Here is a 16,508-nt window from a genome sequence, read left to right as displayed (position 1 = left end):
GGAGGGGCTGAGAGGATGGAGGGTTTGGCTCTTTGCTCCATCGGGCTCACGCATCAGGACTGCCTTCCCGTTTGCATTTGGAGCGGGTGCTGCTTCGAGGAGATAAAATCCTGCCTCCAGGCCTAGGGCTGCTCTCCGCTGCGAGGGGGAGCTGGGCTGCAGCGAGAGCGTGTTGTGCTCAGCCCCCTCCCCATCCCGGGGCCGGCAGCGGAGCGGGGCCAGGGGGGTGACAGCGTTTGATGTCAGTGCTGCAACAGGAGGGAATTTTGTGTCATCTGCCACCTTCGTTATGAGTTGGAGATGTGGTGCCTCGGACTGCTGGGTGCAACCGCATCATTTTCCTTCTCGGGTGCTTAGAGCACTTCTCATCCTGAGTTTGCTGTAGTCTTATGCTAGTAAAAAATCTCCTTCCATTTAATGCAGCTAGAACTTCTATGCTTATTATAAGAAACAACCATGATTGTTGGGGCCTGAGCACTCAACACAATCATTCCTCTTGTTTCTGCCGAAGCAGAAGCCTCACAGTGTTGCAGGATGCTGCAGGACCACAGCACACTCCTTGAAATGATCCGAGGCACTTTTCCAGCTGAATGCTCCTAAAGCTCTTAATATTTTGAAGCTTAGGATGCCGGATGCTTACACTCTCTTCTCAACCACCTTTAATAAATCCTGCAATTCCCCACTCTCCCCTCACACACTTCCACCATACGCTTTCCCCACAGCAGGGCTCATTTCACTGGGGATCCAGCACCACCAGCAGCTTCATTCTGCTGCCACTGTCTGCTGTGAGATGTGGGGTCCCACCTTTCCCCTCTGCCCCGGGAAGAGCAGTATTCAGCAATTCCCACACCACGGCCAGTCCCAAGCAAAAGAACAGGACCCATCCTGCCTTCGCTGCCCACCTGAGGGGCCCACTGGGATGGACCCTGCGGTACCCATGCGAGCTGCAAAGGGTTTGCTCCGGCCTCGTGAGACCGTTGTTGACTCCTTTCCAAACAGAGAAGCAGGTGACCGTGTTTAGCACCACCAGGCACGGCAATTTTTCAGCCACGTGAACAGCTATGGGCACTGATGAGGTTCTGCCTTGGAACGCGGCAGACTGATGCACCAGGACCCTTAGAAGGAGCGCGGATCACTGAGGTCAGGGAATTGGATATTAGCAATTGGTGACTGCTGCAAATTGCACACCCGGATTTCAACCTCTCAGCCTTAGCAGCATGTCCCTGCTGGGCTCTTCAGCAGGACGAGAGGGGAAAGAAAAAAATGGTGTAATGTGATTTCCCAGAGCTGGATTAAACCACGAGCAGTGAGTGATCCTCCACATGTAGATGTTTGAGCCAGTTACACAGGTTTGAGATACTGCCCTGTGTCAGCACTACTCCTCTTACTAAAATGCTGGCTGTATCCAGAATGGGGACAGCTCTCTGAGGACTCATTTCTGTGCTGCATACCATATTTCCAGGGCTATGGACTGCCAGGTTTGTGGAGATCTTCAATATTTAGCAGTGGTTTTCCCTCCAAGAAGCTAAAAAAGGGGGCTAGAGACCCATGGTGTTATTGGCAGCAGTATTGATCTTCAATGCACAAGAGAAATCTGTTAAGCCAAAAAGCTGTAAGACACCTGCAGTCATTTCTATTTAATTAATGTATTTCTTCAGTGCAAACTCATTTAGGGGGAGCATGCTGTTTTTATAAGATTTAGAGCTGGATCCAGCAACGGCTGCAATCAATGGGATGGATGCCAATGCCCACAACAGGAGCTGGACTTTTGCTGAACTGAACCTGCTTGCTGCACAGCTCCTCAAGCGCACCGGGGTGATTCACTTGCACGGTCTTGCTGTAGTTTTGAATCATGACTGTTGTCAGCTGTACTACACGCTGAATTGCTTTTCGGTGCAGGGTGTTATCCCAGCAGCTGGGCTTTGCATACTCTGTTTCCCACCCACCTCATGCCATGGAGCTGTGCTGATCGCCCAGAGCACCAGACATTTCTCCTCTAAGACCTCTGTAGGTGCTCACAGAGATTGTCCCAGGCGACCTGGCCGGTTTTGGGGAGATGTTTCAGGTAGGCCAGAGCACATGGCAAGGCACCACCCGAATCTGCCAGCAACCCAGGCGGGCACACTGCCACCCCAAAGCACTGCCATGTGCCAAATTACCCAAAATCAGATTTGTCATTAGTCAACATTTGAGGACAAAAGAACACGTTTGCTTCAAAACATTGATCTGCAAAAATAAATTGAATTACAGAAAGGCAAAACAATGCTGTTTGCTTTAGGGTACAGCTACATTTAGATTCTAATTTTCGTAGTGCAATTCGTTTAAGACAAGACTCAACAGCACAAAATGTCCTTGAACACAACAAAGACAGAGACGCTTTTCTGTAACATGTACCCAAAGTTAATGAGAGAGAAGCGCTTTAAGGGGTCTACCTTTGTCCTATTTGCCTGTAGTGCAATATTCTATAAATGGATGCCATATGGTCATATACTTAATGGTATGTATTATTTTTCAAGTGGATGAGCCATTCAAAGGCAAGTACATCCCAGAGGATTGCTTTCTATAGCCTATGACTTAATTATTTGTTGCACAAGGCTTGATGGTCCAAATTTAGTCATGAGAGTCAGTGAGTTACTTCAGAAAAACATCTGACCGTACTTTTGTATGTGTGTTTATGTGTTGTTAATATTTTACAAGGGATTAATTCAAGAGCACTACTCTAGATATCTGTGAGGGTTTGGGTGTGATGCAGAACCCAAGTTCTGCTCCCAGCCCCATCAGCTCCGCACGCTGAGTCACAGCTCTGTAACTGAACAAGTGGACAGACTTAATTTTGCACGTCACGACATTGCTGTCCTTCATCCTTTGAGTCAGATGAAGCAATGCTCTCCAGCTGGTTCACGCCTGCCTTGGGGGAGCTGACAGGCTTTGCTCCCATTCTTGCAGTTCACCAAGCCACGGTCCTTTTCTACCCTTTGCTCTGAGACAACCCCCCCCTTCCCTGGAGCCCTCGTGCCCACCCCAGGGGATGCCTGCCCAGCTTTGGGGCATGGTAGGACACGAAGGCAGCTACGTGCCGCCCGACAGCCCGGCTGTGTGTCCGGCCACGGGCAAAGCAGCTCCTTGCACCTTGTCACCGTGCTACTTCTGTCCTTCTCCAGGCCACGACCAGCAAGACGTGTAAGTGGTTTTGGGTGCAGGGGCGAGCCTGACTTTTGGGCTGGCATACGGAAACTGAAGCTCATCCTTCCCCCGCTGGTGGCAAAGCCCATGGGGAGCAGCAGTGGGCTGTGAAATGCAGCTTAGAGCTGCAATAGCGCTTACACAGACTGTCCCGCTGAATTAAATGAAGCTCGTTCAGCACCTGGCCTAAAAGGCAGGCAGAAATACTGACTGTTGCTTAGCATCATCACAACACTGAGAGCTGAAAATTTTCCTTTCTTCCTTTGCTGTTACTTCTCTGACCTTCATTAGTTCTGCAAGCACTGAATGCAGAGTCCATATGGAGACAGTTATCATAAAAAAATGAATCCTGGCCCCTTAATTAGCTCCTCATTATCTGAGAGCTCCATATTGAAGCATTAAGACGTTGCAAAGCAATTTGTTGAGTTTCCAATTAAAACTTTTTAGAATTGTTGAGCCTTTTAATACTTTGTGTTTACAAATTGCCTTGGACCTACACCAATACACACATTTCCTTCACTGGGGAAATACAGCTGAGGAGCTGGTAGTTATTAATATAAAATCCTTGGTTTTAATAAAGTCATAAACCATGTCAATGAAGCTGCTCTTTTTATACCTGATACAATAGACATGACTCGCTCTGAGTGCAGAAGAGTAAGAACCATTAAGAGGGCAATTATCGGTTGATTTCCTAATAACTCCAGTTTTACAGCACTATAAAAACAAATGTACACATCCCTCTTTATATTAATTTACCCTGGATATATTCCTGCCAGGTGACAGTAGGTGCCGAGACCCTCTGTTTCTGCAGGGGTGAAAAAGGAGTTAGAAAGGCTCAGCTCCTCCCAGGAGCATATTGCAGGATCAGGCCCGTCAGGAATAAATAAAAGACAGATGGGCGTGGATTATATTCACTGGATCGTGCAAGCTGTTAGCTGGAGGAGTGAAGATACCAGATACAAACACAGAAAAAAAATGGGTCTCTCCTACAAAGCATAGAGTGGCACAGGCTTCACCTGGATTCCTTGGATGAGTGTATGAACTGATCTGCTCTGATGGCCAAAAAAAATGGGGAGGTGGGTGGCCAATTGACAAGCCCAGGGCTGAGTTCTTCCTAAAATCTGCAGACCCAATGTGAAACAAGAGGCGCAGCAATGGCTCGGCTGACCTGCGGAAGGATTAAGTGATTTCCTGAAAACCTATATAAAAATGGTTCCCAAGCCATTTGGAAGGGATGGCCGTCTTCATGTTCCATCTGATGAGTATAAAGGGGGGACGCAGCTTCTCTGCAGAAGAACAGGCAGCACCCCACAGAGCTTTACCTAACCCCAAACAGCTTCTTCCTCCTGTAAAATAGTCGCCAGGTCCAGCGGGCTGAATAAGTTCATGGCCACTAAGAGCCTGTTGTATAATGATCATAGAAGGACATGTATCACCAAGGGGAGCCAACCGAGGGAAGAGGCTTTGGTGTGTGGCAGAACTGTAAGGAGAGATTTGTGCAAGTCATGACAACCAGCGCTGTGCCAAAGCAACATGCGCCGGGCTTTTGTTCTCAGCCTGCGCCGAGGACTTGCGATAATATGGTACTTATGTTCTTTGGGATGTTGTAAAGCCATGAGCTGATCTGTATTGAACATGTCATTTGTATTCCCACGCTGTTTTTTAAGCAAATCTGTCAAATAAAACCAAAAAAAGAATGAAAAGAGGAATGCAAAGGAGTGGTTACATAAGGAATTCGCTGCGCCGGCAGACGTGGCCACTCCGGGTGCTGGCGGCTTCGTGGCTTTGCTGTCCTCCAAAAAGAGGTAGAAATGACCCCGAGAAACAGCTTTGGGCTGGAACAAAGAGCAGCATCCCAGACCACTGGCTGACACCCAGACAGGGTCTCAGGGCCTTCTCCAGCTGCTGTGCTACTGCATTTGTCCATAGGATGCTGCTTCCCTCCCAGCCCTCAGCATCTTCCCAGTTTTGGTGCTACTTTGCAGTGAATCATCTCCCTCTCAACAGACAAAGAGTGAGCTCTTTCTCGCCCTCCCTCTGGCTTTTTGATTTGGCTTTTAAAGACCTCATCACTTTCAGGATCATTTTTTTTCACGCCCTTCTGTGCCCACTTTCCCGTTTTTGCACTTTCTGAGCACCCGGCTACCAAAAAAAAGAAGGTGTCTACAGGCAGATGAGCACCTGCAGCAGCAACGTAGGTCCTTCCTCAAACATGCATAGCGAGCCCCCAGCAACGCAGGCAAGGGACCTTGGGGAAAGGAAACATAAATCTGCCATCTGTGGCAATTTAGCATTTACCAGTCATATTGCACTAGGGCACTGTCACTTTGAATGAATGTTAAAGCGTTTCCTCTCTGTGGCCCGAGCAGTCTCCTTTTCCCATCAAATTGGCCATGGCGTGCCATAATAAAATAGACATACTGTGGCTGCAAAGGGTCACTCAGAGGGGCTAACATTAACTCAGGGAGGTCCCCTTTTGAAGGAGGCATTCAATTAAAGTTTTATTGCAATTCTGCAATGTGAAGCTGCAAGGGTGAGTCTCAATTGCTGTGCTGGGATTTTAAATTAGTAGCTGAGTACAAATTTGCCGGTGATCCTGGCCATGAGCACCGAGCAGTGAGTTATGCTCAGCTGCGGGACCAAGGTCCGGGGAAAATACACCGGTGGCACCATGCACTTGGCTTTGTTTTCCATGACTAGCAGGATGAGCGAGCACAAGCACGGGATCACCAGAGAGGAAATGTTGTGGAATGATGAAAGGACGGATCTGGCTTTTTGGAGTGCCATGGTGAGAGGGACCGTCCAGGGGTCACAGGGTGGCTCTGGGAGCTGGGGCTCAGACAGCACTTCTTTAAGAAATGAGGCTTGGGTGAGTCCTGCAATCCAGGAGGAGTTTGCAAGGAAGAAAATGTGTTGGGTTAGGCCCACTGTCTTTGAGCACAAATATTTGTGCTCTCAAGCAAGATTTCCTCCTGCAAACACTGCTCAAGAACTGGCAGCCTTCAGCTGTGAACGCACAGGCTGCACCGTGCATTGAAGAGCTCAGACAGGAGCTGAGAAATGTTTCTAGGCTTTCACATTTCTCCTTTCTTATCATTTTCCAAGAAACAGCAGGAAGAATCCGCCCAAATCACTGATGCAGCAGTGGCCAGAGGCATTCAGGACTTGCAGTGACTGGAGCAAAACAGGGCTGGGATCCTCTGCCACAGCTGCAGTGACAGCGGTGATGATGCTGATGCTGATGATGACAATGATTATACCAGGCCAGGTCTGAGCTCCTGTCTCCCTCCTGGACACAAGGCTGGGCTCTGGCTCTCCCCCACTCATCCCTGGGGAAGAAGCCAGCTTCTGGAAACACCGAATGTTCTGCAGGAGGAGATCCCAAATTTTTGCTGAGCATCCCAAAGTACCTAACCTGTTACCGCTCAAGCGCAGGTGCTTGGAGCACAGCCGCTGCTGCAGAAAAGACAGAGGAGGGTAAGCTGTTGTACACGAACAGGGCTCTGTGCCCGGATTTTAGCCATAACATTTTCTTTCAAAAACTCAATAAACCAGTGTTTTGCCCAGGAAAGACTGTCAGACTTTTAATTACCAGCCATCGTTACTGTGTTATCATAATGGGAGTGAATAGAAGCTGCTCTGTGACTGCCAGATGTTCACGCTCCGGCTGGTTACAGCAGCGATGAGCGCGGTGCTGCCCATCCCCGGCTGGGAGCCAGGGCGAGGAACCCCGGTCCCGCTGCCCCCCAGCATGCACAAATCTGGGATAAAGAGCTGTAAAACGTTCCAGCCTTTGGCATAAAAATAGCCTCTGCAGTTAAACCAGATGGGATAAAAACGGCGGAAGGGCAATCAGCCCTCATGCACCAGGGCGCATGATGGTTGTCAGCTAAGGGTCAGGAAGAGATTTGTCCTAGGGGTGATGCTATCTAATGGACTGTGTTAGGAGTTGTAATGCTCTCTGCTGAAAGCGTGCAGCAGTAGCTGCTCTTGCTGGAAACAGGCTACCAGGCCTGATAGTCCACAGTGTTGCTCTAATGCGTTTTGCATTTAAAATATTAAACGTGGCATTAATATTGTAATTCCTGTCTGTTAAATCAGTGCCGTAAGTACCCTGTTACATCAGACACCCACCCCGACCCTCGCAGAAACTTCCCAGGCTCTGCCTGTTCACTGCAGGAGCCCAGAGAGCACAGTGGGTTTGGCTGGTTTTGGTTTCAGCCCAGTTGCAGCTCGGACTCCATGAGGGCATAAAACTGGTGGCAGCTAATTCATTCCCTGGGAGGGACTGGAGGTGCAGGGTAGGGACACCCCATGGGACTGTGCAGCTCTGGTGCCTGGGGAGCACACCCAAGGGTGTCCTTCAGTGAGGAACAAGAGCTGCGTGTAAGCAGAAGGGAGAAAAAGTACAAAACCAGGGAACTTGGATCACTTTATCCCATAGCAACAAGCCTGTTGAACAGGAGGAGTGTGTTCACAGCAGAGCCCTAAAAAAGGAGCTGTTAAAATAAACATTGGCATATCTCACACCTCCCTCTTCCCTGAAGGATGCTCTCTGGAAGCACATGTGGACAAACTAGGGAAGGGAAGAGAAGGAAAATAGTGATGAAGGGGAAGATTAGAGGTACTCTAATTAAGTGCTGAAATTAATCCTCTGTTGTCTTTCACTATCTAATATGTTTAATCATTACGGCTTCTCTGTTGTTCACTGATGAATCCAGCAGCCTCTTTCAGAGCATCTGGTCATATTATTCCCTTGCTTAATGACAGCGTAAAAAATACAGGCGTTTTTCTGGAGATTTTTTGCCCTACATATCAAATGCCATCTTGTAGGCAGGTAACGAAGAGGCCCTGTAACCAGAGGCTCGCAGCCCGCAGCGAGGCTCAGCCGGTGCCCCCGCACATCGGGGCTGTGCATGGCCCCGTCTCGCACCCCTCGCTGCACCCCGGAGCACCCCCAGCCCGGGGAGGAGATGCTGCTGTCGGAAGGGAAAATCCTGCCGGGGCTGAGAGGCACCAGAGGTGTTATGGCAGCGTGCCATGAGCAGGCTTGTAAATGTGGGAATTCATCACCGGAACAGATAAAAGGCCTCTCTGCGAGCACTCTTCTAGCTTCAAGGTGGATTGTTGGTTTCAGGGGTTTTTTTCTTGCTTTCTGTGTATTGCCTTGCTATGTGGAGGGATAAAAAAATCCCATTCTTCTTACTGAAACTGGAATAAGACCCCCAGAGCTTTTACAAGCCTGCGCTAACCCTGCTCAGGACCTCCTGGAGTGGGCGCAACAAGCAGCGGAGGTCTCTTCTGGGGGCAAGCAATCTCCCTTCACTCTGGGTGTGCAGCCCCTAGTAGGCAGCTCTGGGAGGGCGCATGTGCCAGAAATCCCCAAATTTCCTACGTACATGCAGATAACATCACATGCTGCCATCACTTTGCTTCCGGTGACACTGCAGACGTGAGCACAGTCATGCATGTGTGTGTTGGTCTTCGGGGAAAAACCAGGACAATGTTATTTTGGAGTCAGCATCCCACTTGCATTTGCTCCACTTCCTCTTTCCCCTCTTTTTGGTTTTATCTTTGCATCAGAGCAGACCAAAACACCAACATGTCACTGTCACTACAGAGCAACTGAAAATATGACATGATTAGAGATCAGGGCAATAATGAGACAGTTTATCTTCCCTACACACACAGCACTGGATGAACCACTGGGAAATAAAAAAAGCTTCAATAAATCATATTGTCTCTGCCGCAGAAGTAATAACGCCAGTAACCCCAGGTACAGGGAGAAGTTTGCTCTGACACCTGCTCCCGAGATGTCGTGGCTGTGAACCAGGTGAGTCCCTGCTAAATCCTCCCAACCACCCCCGGGCACGGCTGGAGCTGCTCCGGTGGGCAGCGGGGCTCAGTCACTGGGCTGGGGGGGCAGGGGACATCCAGAGCCATGCAAAGGCCTGGGAGACCCCGTCCTTATTGAATTCACTCCTGCGCTGGAGTGTGGACTGCTCTCTTATTATTTTAGGAGCTTTTGCTCTGGGGAGCCATATAACTCTTTGTAATGGGGTTGTTCACTTGAGGAAGGCTGGTTTGTAGGGGGAATTCAGCAGACAACGTGTGCAATGCAAGGCCAGCCAGGCTTTTCTTCTTCTTTGCTTTTCCTTGCTAAATCACAACTTCTCCCAGAAAATACAGATGCAAAGAGGCTTTCTCCAAGCCCACTGCATTTGCAGGAACAATGTCTGGCAGTAAACTGAGCTTGACGAGGAGACGGGAGCAGACTCCAACTCCCATGAAGTGCCGAGCCATGCAGGCACCTGGCAGCTGGGCTGGGGGGAGCGGGTTTGTTTGTCACCTTTATCTTCAGGCAGGACACTGTGTCCCACCAGACATTGCTGGGGGATCGCACAGCCCTCCCTGCCCCTCTAACAGACCCATCTCTGCAGGACAGACCTCGAGCCAAATGCTGCAGGTTGGACACTCCATGTTCTCTTGCATAATCACTGGGCTGAAGAAAAGCGGCTCATAACGACTTCCCACTCACATGTCCAACCCTCTGCAAATGGCTTCTTGCCCTGGTGGAACAGAATATTGTGAGACTGCCGTAAATAGGTAGCAATCAAATAATGCTGCAACCCACTCCCATCTGCTAGTGCAAAATCCTGCCCAAGTAAAAGCAAGAGAGCTGGGGAGAATCGCTGCACCTTGCGCCCTACCCTGGGCATCAGCACCTGCATCATGCTTTGCACCCACTGCACTGTTGGCACAGAAATTGGGTGGGCAGAACCTCTCCTGAGCCAGGAGGAGTTGCTGGTTGCGAATGAACGTGCTGGAGTACAGACATCTGGCTGACAGAGTCATGCATTTTCTTTATAATATGATATTGGCAATTTTATATGAAAACATTGATGAAAAATGAAGCCAGATACTGGGGGAAATGTGTAAAACTTTGTAATTCAGACTTGCATCACTTTGAACATGACCGTGTGGGCTTAGCTTATAAAACAGCAAGACACTGGTTCTCCTGCTGGAAAAAAAAAAAAAAAAAAAGAAAAAAAATCAGTTCAACAAAAATCAACGTAGATGTCAAGGCCCCTTTGCAGCAGCCGCAGTGACACATGCTGGGGGGCTCTGCTCCCACACCGTTATGTGGCTGCTCCCACTGGGTGACGGGCCGCCCTCAGGGTCCTGCCTGGGAGAGATGGGGCATCCACCCACGGCCCTGAAGCAACCAAACACCTCTCAGGACCCAAAAGTCCCCTGGCTCCAACTCGCCCAGGTCCTTCGGGTGGCTTTGCAGGCAGTGACCTGCCCAGCTGGGCTGGATGGGGTTGAGTAAGGGGTCGATACAGGCACCACACCCCTGTCTTTGCAGGTGCTTATCTGGGTTTGTTAATGGGTTATTGGATAATTGGCTTCAGCTCTGCAAAGAGCAGCTTCTCTACAGCTCTTTCAGAGGACAGGTTGCTTGTGCTGAAAGGTGAGTGAAATCCCCTGGTGCCTGGAGGGCTTGGGAGTTGGGGTGGTGTGCAGGATAGGGGGGGGCCCAATCTCTTTTGGTATAACCAGCTAAGGCAGAGGGGAAAAAAAAAAAAAAAAAAAGCATAAGAAGCCTTTTCATCCGATTTCTCTGACTCTTCTGCCTGACAGGTTGTAGCAACATAAGCTCCAGTTGATCTCTGGTGAGGCCCTCGGAAGAGAGGGGAGGGAGAAACAGGATCGGGTCCGCTCATACCCCCACCCTCTGCCCCTGAGTGAGCCTATCATCCCCAGGGACACCTCAGGGCTTGGGTTTCTTCAGTCTGAGACCCGACTGACAGTGTGGGGATGCCCTTGCTTTTAACCGTTGGTGGCAATGCTATCAAAGGCACGTTGGGAAAATGCAGTAGTGGAGGCTTTGGGCTGAGGTCCTGGGTGAACGCAGCCCCCCCATTCCCTGCTGTAGCTTTTTGGAAGGATGGGGATGTAAGGCACTGGGGAGCCAGTCATGAGCGGAGACCTTGCACACGTACTGAGAGTGCTGATTCATCTCGCTGCCGCTTGAGACAAAAGAACATCTAATTAAGTCACCAGCATATAAATAAATGTACAAGGTATAACCTCAGGAGCACAGAACAGCACTGGAAAATCTCAGAAATGCACAATATGCTTTTTGTCCTCTCCAGCAGGGCCAGAGCTCACCTCTGGGACTACCCCGTTGTTTAGAAAATATCAAAGAGTAGGATATTTTTTTTTCTGTTGCAGTATTAGCTTTTACATTAAAATTAGGTAATTTTCTCTTTCCCTGCAGTTCAGCTGTGTCTCAGGTACACCAAGTCTTTGATAACCCTCGAAACTTAACTCAGAATGGGGTCCAGTTTCCAGCTCGATCAAAGGATGTGTGGGGTCTGCATCCCTTTTTGGAAGAGAGTGAAAAACAACAGCAAGCCCAACAAAAACAGTAAACAAGTAATTGCCTTTGCTGCTTTAATTGCCAGCACCCTCTGGTACTAATGGCAAAGCTGTGGTGCCCACACCTTCAGGACACCGCACCAGTGTCTATGTTTTAATTCAGATTCATTAAGTGGACTTTGCATTTTGTTCAGAAAGCAGTCAGGTCCTGGCTTAGCCCTGCAGCAGGAGTGAGGAGTGGGCTAACAGGAGCCCAGACTTGGGGGTTGGGAATTATTTGGGTTTGTTTCTGAAATACCACAGCTTTGGGATGGAGTTAGGAAGGTCCCTCTGCCCTGTCCCCCAGCATCTTCAGGCTTTGCAAACTGCTGGTGGCTGCTCAACGTTGTTTTCCCAGCCTGAGCAGGCAACTGAGGCTGGATTGAGTCTCCCCAGCTGCTGGATGTGCATAAGCATCACCGTTTCCATGTAGAAGTCTCTCCTTACCCTAAAACTATCGATCATTATTTTTATGACCCTTTTCCTCTTCAAGCTCTTGCTGTTAACACCCCAAAAGAGGATGTTGTTGCATGTTGAGCTGTAGCGCTCCAAAGCATTCAGCTGATTTGTTTTGATGGCATAACAAGGCTTATAAATTACCACCTTGGCCAGGAGCTTTGGTGTTTGTGAGAAAATAAATCCCTTGGCTTCTTTCCTCTGCACACAGAGCTCATTAGGGCTTTTACCTCTATCTTGGGTCTAACATGAGCCAATGGTAAAATAACGGGAAGAGTCCTTGCCCACGCCTGCCTTCCCGAGGAGGGATCGCGTTGGTCCCATCCTGCTGCCCCAGAGAAGCTGGTATTTGTGGCCATGCCCAGTGCTCAGGAGGAGGTGACTGTCCCTTACTGGAGGCAGCAACCTCATACCTCTGGCTCCTGGGTTGACCTTGCCTGCCGAGAACCGTATTTTTGAGACAGCAAAGCACTAATTCTCTCCAGTGGTTTGACTGATTAGAAAAGAGAAGATTTGAAAGTTCTTGCATTGAACAGGAGTAATAATAATGTATCCCTCTGACTGCTCCAAAGGGAGGGCTGGGAGATTATAATTAAATTTGTTAATCTATGCACATACCCCACTGCTTTCCATTGCGTAACGCTTTCCGGAGGTGATGCTGCTCCAGCCCACGTCACGGGCCCGTGCTGGCTGTGCAGGAGTTTTCACTGTCCCCGTCTCAGAGGCATCTGCCTAATTGCACCAGCAGTATTTTTTTAATGTCCTTTCCTACATTACCTACATCTGATAAGGTCAAAGCCACCTTGAGGACAGCTGCTCAGCTGTCTGTTTTGGCTTTTCCTCTTCTGGGTCCAGGGAGGACACAGCTGCTCTGACCTCTTACATAAACCTAGTTAAAGGTGATCAAGAAACACACATATATTTCCCAAAACAGTTTAAAGGAAGTGTCTGGGATATATTTTATTTGTCATCCCAACTCTCTCAAAGAATCAGTCACAGGGTGGTAGGGCTCTTGACTGTTTTTCACAGAAAATTAAGATAAGTAGAGAAAGGATACCTCCAGAAAGAACATCCCTGTCTAAAATTGGAATTGGAATTTTATGGCCAGAAATGAAGGAAAGAAACAGCAACCAGCCTGATCTGTGGTCTTCAGCAAGGCTGGTTTTTCTTCTACTTTTTTTTTTTTTTTTTTGAAAGCTGGAGTGACGCTGCTGAAGATATGAAAAATTAAGCCAGATTTTCTAATTGGTCCTTGCAAGGCCTGAGTTCAGAGCAACTACATGGCTGTGACATGGTTTGGGCTTGGCTGTGTTACAGATGTGAGGCAAGGAGCTACAAAATGCTGCTGAGTCCCCCTGCGAGGTCCCTGCTCAGCACCAAGCCTGGCTGCTGGTGCAAACCGCAGCCACCTCACCAACGCAATGAGCTCCGACACCAGTCTGCAAGGGAGGACCCAGATTTGGGAACTGGTGACTGCAGAAAGCTACACTGACCCATTTTCCTCTGGATGATGGATACAGGGACTGGTAAAAGCTCCATAGCAACTGGATGTGCACAGTTTAATTATGAAATCCCCATGGTGCTCCCTTGCAAAGATAAATGGATCCAGGATATTTTCACCTCTTGCAGCCATTAAAAAACCTCTATATTTAGAAGGTCCTATTCCACTTTGTGGTGTGCCAGGAAGCAGCGCAGCTTGAGGAAGGACAATGCTTTGGACAAATATGTCTAGGTCAACTCATAGCACGTCCTTCCAGGAAGGTTTGTAAGCTCAAGGAGTCTGGTTGTCTTTGCGTGGCACTTCGGGTGGTCGTCTCCTCCCAGGCAAAGCCAGTGCTAAGCACCCTCGATCACAGTGGTGGCATTTCACACCTATTTGACCCCAGTGCAAATAACACCAGGTATAATGGAGAACCCAATAACCCCATCCCAGGTGTTAATCCCAAATGGGGAGAGAGATCCAGCAATGGTGTTGGATCAGTGTGTATCACCCGTGAGAGATTTGAGAAAGACCAAGCAATAGCAGAACTGTATTGCTGAGACTATTTTTTAATGTTCATGTTCTTTCCTGGTTGCCTTTTGTTTAAGCTCTCCGCAACAGCTCAGGTCAGCTCTTATTATGTTCCAACTGTCCCTTCTGTCCCCTGGCACAGAGTATTGAGATACAGACAGCGAGAACTTTTAGATGGCATGATAAATAAAATAGATGCTATTATTAAAGCACTGTCCTGTTTTCCGCTGCCATGGTATCTCTTGTCTTGTCTGGCTTATTGCTGATGTCTTCTGTCAGCCCAGCTTGCCTTTCTTGGGTGTATGATTTATGGTCCAGGGAGACAGAGCAGAAACATGTGAAAATTGCAAATGAAGATGCTGAGGAGGACAGGCAAGAAGATAAGAAGTGGTTATTATGAGGATGTGCAAATGGGTCCTTCTCCCACTACTTTCTGACAGCGGATGGTGTTCAGGACAGTGCTCTCAGGCAAGGGAGCATCTTTGCTCCAGGACTTCGGTTTACAGCCTCCAAGCTGGGAGAAGTAAAACCGGGAGCAGAGGCAGCAATCCCTGTTGCTTTTCAAGCTATGTGTGAACGTCTCCAGGTGGCATCTGGTCCTAAAGGTCCAGGCAACAGCCACCGATGTCCAGATCCAGAAAAAACCTAACAACCAGCAGCCAGACCCTCAACTGCTGCAAATGAGTCTCATTCCTTCTGCTTCAAGGAGTTTGCTCTCTTTCGTATCTGTTTCTCTGCAGCCCAACATGGCTTGGGTGTAGGCAGGATACGCAGCCACACAGGAGAGAAACCCCAGGCTGCTGCATGCATTAGGAAGCTGTCCTTGCTGGTAGTGCCTGCAGCTCAGCAGGATGATATTTTCATTACCATGTCTGAGGCTCGTGATAATTGAAAGCTGTTCCACTCGGTCCTGCAGCCTCCCCAAACTCCAGGCGCCTCTCATGCATCCCTCCTCCTGCCAACCCGAAACCTGGGAGGAATGTTGACGTGCCAAACAAACAGCCCCTGATTTTTGGTGCCTTTTTGCACCCCCACCCAACAAGAGCAGGGCTGGGGAAGGGGGCTCGTGTCTCTGGGGTGCGTGGGACCCTACCTGCCCCCTCACTGCAGAACAAGCCCAGGCCTGTGAGAACCTGTGTGCTAGTTTGAAATTAAAATTAAACCAGTGAGTCATTTCATTTCCTTGCACCAAAGGCTATTTTGAGGCAGATACTGCTCTTTTAATCTGGTATTTTGGCCAGTTATACACACATGTACTAGTCCTGCTTGGATTACATATCCTGCATCAAGGATTACCATTCAAATCCAGCAGTGCTTTTAATGCCTGGAACTGGACAAAGAAGCTGACGTTAATATATTTCAGGAGTGAAAACACAGCCGGAAGGTTAGTCATTATAAAGTATGATGTAGGATTGTAATGCAAGTTGGAGAAATCAGACAGCCTGATACATTTCCAGCTGTGTATTTTTCTTGGGTCATGTCACCCACTCGTTGATCAGTTCTAGATAATTATTCCAGGGAAAATTTGATGAGCGGAGCCGCTCTGGAATAATAATTCAGGCTGCTGTGCTTGCCCAGGGACATGGCACCCCCTGCCACGCTGCTCTGCCACACAGGGAATCCCAGTCTGTGGCCTGGTGATCTAACTGTTTGGGAACCAGTGGAAACTTCAGTACAGGAGTCACTGCAGATATACCAATAAACACCAATATCCAAAAGTTGTCAAGAGGAACCAGGGAATTTGACTGCTTTGGGTTCTGGGTGGTGTTTATGCCAGTTTAACATCCAGCTGAAGAGACAAAGGTAATGTCTATAAGTACATGTGTAAATGTGTATACAAATCACATTTAAAGATTAGATGACTCAGGTTGCCCTAGACGATCCCCACAAATGTAAACCACCATAGTTGCATGGACATTTCTTCCTGTTGGCAGTGCTGGAGATGTGTGTAGATGGTTGCAAAAGATTGAGTTATGGAGGCTTAATGAATTACCATTTATCAGCAGCCCCTATGCAAAATGTTAAACTGTTAGGGTCAAAATAAATGAAAGAAAACAATACCTTTCTTTGTCCAGTCATCTCAGGAAGGTCTGGGTGATCAAATAATTACCCAGCTCTGCCTGGTTGAAATTTTCTGTTCACTATAACATACATCTGACAAAGCAGGTAATTGCTCCTGTTGGTTAAATAAAGGAGTGAATCTGAAGGAAAATAAGTGTTGTCTCAAGCTGTGAATGCCAGTTGGGAAATGCAACTGTTCAAACTGCTCTGCAGCAGAGGAAGCCATCACCGTGAGCAAGGAGGTACACCCAGCACCAAAACCACTGTGAGGATAGAAGGGCATTTCGCTGGCTGTGGTCTCACACCATCTTTTCTAGCTAGGGAAGGGTTAAATCTCTGCTGGCAAGGTTTGCTCCTCTGCCCTCCTGCAGTG

This window comes from Tyto alba, unplaced genomic scaffold (assembly GCF_018691265.1).
Source record: "Tyto alba isolate M040663 unplaced genomic scaffold, T.alba_DEE_v4.0 Super-Scaffold_11, whole genome shotgun sequence".
NCBI lineage: Eukaryota > Metazoa > Chordata > Aves > Strigiformes > Tytonidae > Tyto > Tyto alba.
Note: the sequence above shows the minus strand (reverse complement) of the source record.